Source organism: Ranitomeya imitator, chromosome 7, assembly GCF_032444005.1.
Source record: "Ranitomeya imitator isolate aRanImi1 chromosome 7, aRanImi1.pri, whole genome shotgun sequence".
Classification (NCBI taxonomy): Eukaryota; Metazoa; Chordata; class Amphibia; order Anura; family Dendrobatidae; genus Ranitomeya; species Ranitomeya imitator.
The window spans coordinates 155,863,729-155,869,728 of NC_091288.1; the positions used below are offsets into that span (position 1 = coordinate 155,863,729).

Below are 6,000 nucleotides of genomic sequence, written 5' to 3' on the forward strand. Positions count from 1 at the left end.
GCACCTATTGACTAGTTAAATGCCGCTGTCAAACGTTGACAACAGCATTTAACCAGCGCTTCCGGCCATTGGGCCGGAAATGAGCGCATCGCCGACCCTCCTTGAAACCTCTATGGTTGTTGATGCCGGATTGCTATGAGCACCACCCTGTGGTCAGCGCTCATAGCAATGCAGTAAATCTACTACATAGGAGCGACCTGAGCTTCGCTCCTATGTAGCAGAGCCGATTGAGTTGTGCCAGCTTCTATAGCCTCCCATGGAGGCTACTGAAGCATGGCAAAAGTAAAAACAATGTTTTAAAAAATATAAAAAAATAGTTTAAAAGTTTAAATCACCCCCCTTTTTGCCCCATTCAGAATAAAACAATAAAATAAAAAAAAAATCAAGCCAACACATATTTGGTATCGCCACGTTCAGAATCACCCGATATATCAATAAAAAAAATAGGATTAACACGATCGCTTAACAGCGTAGCGAGAAAAAAATTTGAAACGCCAGAATTACGATTTTGTGGTCACCACGACTTTGCATTAAAATGCAATAACGGGCGATCAAAAAAATGTATCTGCACCAAAATAGTATCATTAAAAATGTCAGCTTGGCACGCAAAAAATAAGCCCTCACCTGACCCCAGATCATGAAAAGTGGAGACGCTACAGGTATCGAAAATTTGCGCAATTTAAAGAAACAAAAATTTCAGCAAAGTTTGGATTTTTTTTTTTACCACTTAGATAAAAGATAACCTAGACATGTTTGGTGTCTATGAACTCATAAGGCCTGGAGAATCAAAATGTCAGGTTAGTTTTAGCATTTAGTGAACCTAGCAAAAAAGCCAAACAAAAAACAAGTGTGGGATTGCACTTTGTTTGCAATTTCACAGCATTTGGATTTTTTTTCCCGTTTTCTAGTAAATGACATGCTAAAACCGATAATGTCGTTCAAAAGTACAACGTGTACCACAAAAAAAATCAGCCCTCACATGGCCATATTGCCTGGAAAATAAAAAAGTAATGACTCTGGGAAGGAGGGGAGCGAAAAACAAAAAAGCAAAAATGGAAAAGGGCAAGGTCTTGAAGAGGTTAAATGGGAGTATACTCGGGACTACAGAACAGGAGAAGGACTTGGGTATTCTTGTTACAAGTAAGCTGAGCAGCAGTGCTCAATGTCAAGCAGCAGACGCAAATTAGATTTTAGGATATACAGTTAGGTCCATATATATTTGGACAGAGACATTTTTCTAATTTTGGTTATAGACATTACCACAATGAACTTTAAACAAAACAATTCAGATGTAGTTGAAGTTCAGACTTTCAGCTTTCATTTGAAGGTATCCACATTAAAATTGGATGAAGGGTTTAGGAGTTTCAGCTCCTTAACATGTGCCACCCTGTTTTTAAAGGGACCAAAAGTAATTGGACAGATTCATTAATTTTAAATAAAATATTCATTTCTAGTACTTGGTTGAAAACCCTTTGTTGGCAATGACTGCCTGAAGTCATGAACTCATGGTCATCACCAGACCCTGTGTTTCCTCATTTTTGATGCTCTGCCAGGCCTTCTGTAATGCTGTAGATAAGCCGCTGATGTATCCTGAAAAAGAAGAAAAACAAATTATATTATACTCACCCAGGGGCGGTCCCGGTGCGGTCTGGTCCGATGGGCGTCACTGTCCCGGTCCAGCGCCTCCCATCTTCATATGATGATGTCCTCTTCTTTGCTTCCTGCCGCAGCTCCTGCACAGGCATACTTTATTTGCCCCGTTGAGGGCAGAGCAAAGTACTGCAGTGCGCAGGCGCCGGGAAAGGTCAGAGAGGCTCAGCGCCTGCACACTGCAGTACTTTTATATATAAATATATATATATATTTATATATAAATATATAATAATATATAATTTAATGTATCATAATAATATATATTTATTATAACTTGTTTTTCTTCTCTTTCAGGTTACATCGGGGGCTTATCTACAGCCTTAGCTTATAGGCAAATTTTGGAGTGACAGATTCCCTTTAATATTCTGCAAGAAGAGCTTACCCATGAGCTTACAATCTAAATTTAATTTAGTTAAGTACAAGACTGCCTTGTGCAGGCATGTACTACGGAGGACAGAGAATGAACTTCAATCCAATATTGCGGCCAGCATGCAGCCAGCGGGTAAGGAAAGGGTGAATCAAACACCCGAAAACTCTGCCCATATGACCCAAAACCAGTCCCGCCAAATTTAGGTGACAGGTTCCCTTTAAACTTATCCCCATTCCTATCAAAACTTGGTACAACCCTTATACTTGTCATGTTAAAGTTTGTAAAGATGTAAAAAAATAAAAATAATAAATAAAATGCTTTATTTATATTGAATAATGTTAGAAATGTTTTGTACAGGTTATTGCATATGTCAGAATATCAAGCAAGACTATATTGTTTCATGTCTTGGAACTTATTGTGTTGCAACCGCTGCTATGCTCCTGAGTGCACAGACAGTGACACTACTCATGTGATCTGCATGACAAGTATGATGGTCATCATGCCGCTTATAAGTGTAAAACCCCAGGGTCGTGGTTGTTACAGTGGCATTGCTTTCCTCACGGGGAGAGTGAGGTCACGTTTGGAAGCGAGCGAAGATCTCTTTCATCAGGTAACACAAGCATACAACATGTTCACACTCCAGGCCAGAAGGGAGAGCGGTGATCCAGCTTATGGGTGGCTTCTCTCTATAAATATTCTGGTCTGGAAGGAAAGTAAATTAGTTAGTGCCAGACAGCAGACTGGAGCAGTCTGAGGCAGAGAGTCGTGTGAGGGGCCGTGCAGCCAGAGGTGCTGCAGCTCCAGGATTGAGAGAATACAGAAGGAAGATCAGATTTGTAGTGAGAGTGCAGGAGAGCGAAGCACAGGAGAGTGACAACTGGGGAGAATAGCTGCGACTTTGCAGAGCCCAGATTCCGGTAGCCGGAAGACTGAGGTTGTGTTGGACTCTAGGAGGCACAGCAGAAACCGGCAGGACAGCTGGGCTACACGTAACCTGTCCACCCTAATACCCAGGAGACACAGTGGCACATAGAGCCTGGGTCATGATAGAGAACCTGTAAAAAGGCTCGAGCCATCTGTCATACAGGTTAGTGTCCCACCCTTATGGAGGACAGAGTGAACTGTGAGGACCTTGGTAGAAGCCACAGGCAGCAAGGGAATACACCAAAGTACTGGTAGGAAGGCTTTCATCTCCACCTGGTAAAGAGGACTCTGAACTTGCTTCCAAGCCAGCTGGAACCTGCCTGTACCTGTGATCTGGTGCCCTGGACTGTGGATACCTGAAGTCTCCAGTAAACCAGGTAAAGAGACTGCAAACCTGTGTCCTCCGTTCTTTACTGCACCAGTCACCATCCTCTTCTACACACCGGGAGCCCTGGGGACCTACTTCACCTGTGGGAAGTTAAACCATCTTAGCTGCCATAACATCACCCCAGAGGACCCCTTTAAGCAGCGTCGGTCCCCACTGACCGAATACCACAGGTGGCGTCACAAACAAACTTTATTCTCAAAACCCCTTTAAAGACATTCCCTTTAACATGGGTGCCCAGGGCCACGGACCGGGTCTCTGCTACCGTGACATTCCCCTTTAAGTACCGGACCCAGTACTGAGTACCCCACGGCCCTGGCGGGTGACTTATTTTTGGTGTCACTCACAGGATGGACCGACCCATTGAAGTGAGTCATGTGTGCCTAACAGACTGTGATTTCTTGTGAGACTGTGAACTGTGAATTGCCCCCAAAACTGCCACCATTGCAGCACCATGTGGCGTGCAGGAGGAGTGGGGCGTGTTGTCGTAGGCGGAACATGGAAGAACGGCGCGAGAGTTATGGCCGCCCCTCATCGTTATTACTATGTCCGTGAGATCTGTCCGTTAGCAGGAGAAGTCCGCCTCCTGATCTGGGATGGCAGAAAAGAAGGAAAAAGGAACCGCACACGGAAGGAGGTGGAGAAGGAACAGCAAGGAGACGTGGCCGAGAGCTTGGTTGGCAAGATGGCAAGCGGAGGTCACCCGGAGGAGGGGGAGGAAGCAAGCAACGGCCCCAACCAATGGGAGAAAGAAGAGGACATGCATCAGCAATGAACCTGGAGGTTCTTGGAGCAGAAGTGGAGGAGCTGTGCTGTCAGCTGCGGCAGACCTGGTTCCGCGCAGCCACAAAAGCATGGGAGCAGCAGCGCAGCCAGCTTCCGGGATCTCAGCCTGCGACGGAGGAACCCGGCACCGGAGACGACGCGGCAGCAAGTAAGAAGACCGACCCTGCCCCGGTAGCCGAGGACACCCTGATAGGGCCCGTAGACACCCTGCCACCCCTACCACCAGGCTGGGTGTGCAGACTGATCGAGTGGGAGCGGCCCTGGGAGATAGTATATACCTCCGAAGCCCTGTTGCAGCTGATGAAAGAGGCCCAGGAAGTACAAGAAGAATGGGCAACCTTCCAGTGGGAGCACTCCAGCACCAACCTGATGGGGTTCCCCAGGGAGGCCCAGGCTGAGGGAGAACATCTGGAAGTAATCAGCCAGAAAGAGTACTGTCTGCAGCAGGCGCTTAAACAGGAGCAGGAGGAAAGGGAGCGGGACCTCCAACACAGGGCTGCAAAGGAAGGAGATCTGCAGGCTAAAGCTCAGACCAGGAGGATAAGCCATGAGTACAAGGGCCCACGGAGACAAGGGACTCTAGTGGCATTCCGCATTAAATCCGGCTGGGGATTCATTAAAGAACCTGGCGTGCAACAGGAGGTATTCGTCACCAGGCGTGATGTAGAACCCCACCTATTAGAGGGACACCCGGACAGGGACCTCTACCCCGGAGACCGCGTCATTTACACTAGGCACTGGGGAGAAAAAGGGTGGTACACACTGCACGTGCACAAATGTGCCCCAAAAGGACCCAGGTCACCTGCAAGTGACCCAGAGCCACAGCCAGTAACCCCTGCACCTGCCCTCCACAGAGAACTAACCATCATGTGTTCCAAGGCTACTCAAACTGCAGTAGAACAGAATTCAAGGAGCACCCAGACTCCCATCGTGAGTACTGATGAACTTTACGTTGTACCTGGCATATGTTTGAGCTCCTGGCTAGGATACAGTGCTGTGCAGGTGCTATCTTGGAAGAAGAAAAATTGAATTAGCAAGATAAAACGACTGTAAAATAAGTTCAGATTTTAAAGAGTTTTGATTAACCTGGTAAGGTTTCTGCTTCAAAAAGTTCATTTGATTTAGAAACATTGAGGCCATGGACGGTGAATGGTCCACAAACTCTCCAATGTACATAGTTGGCACCTACTTAGGTCCTTCCTACTGGTTTTACAAAAAAAACATTAAAGAAACAGTTGCTAATGTTGCCTTAAATGTTGATTTGTTTACAGACCTGAAGAAAAACCCATTCGGCGTTGCCGAAGACAGGGTCTGGATACTATGCCTTGTAGCCCGCCCAAACCTATGTTCTGGGTTTACGAAATGGGTCCCTCGCATCGTTGCTGCTGTTTAAAATGTTATTGAGTTAATGACTTGAAAAATGTTGATTGCACTTTTAAATATACTACCTCAGTATAGAATGTTAAAACTTGTTGCACTTTGTAGAAGTGATAGTGTTTAATACAGTCAGAAAAGTTAAGGGAAGTAGATAGATAGTGTTTTGCATGCATGCGAGATAGGAAAAGTATCCAGATAGTGTTGAGAATTATAGTGAAAGTAGTGATGAAGGTTTTGCACTTTAATTAAAGACAGTCTTAAAGTAGTATACCTGTAAGGGTAGTCGCCGTTTCATAGTAAATATTTGAAAAGTTATTTATACCCTGTAATAAAGTTTGCAATGTTTAAGAATTAATTACGTCCCATAAAGGGAAGCCTGTTCACCCTGTTTATATGCATATCAAAAAAATGTTTTTGTCTGTCTTCTAATAACCTGTTATTATTGTTCTTCTTTTCCCAGTCTGGGAGTACTAGATTTAACAGGGAGGGGGAGTGTAACACCCCA

The 6,000-nt window shown here is 45.2% G+C and overlaps 1 long non-coding RNA gene across 1 annotated transcript in view; it reads left to right on the forward strand.

The window, feature by feature from the left end:
• Positions 1-2,310, forward strand: part of LOC138644982 (uncharacterized) — a 109,553-nt gene extending 107,243 nt beyond the window's left edge. The window contains exon 3 of the long non-coding RNA XR_011314699.1: positions 1,948-2,310. This is a non-coding gene — a long non-coding RNA (uncharacterized lncRNA). The remainder of the gene's footprint in view (positions 1-1,947) is intronic.
• The last annotated feature ends 3,690 nt before the right edge of the window (positions 2,311-6,000 follow it).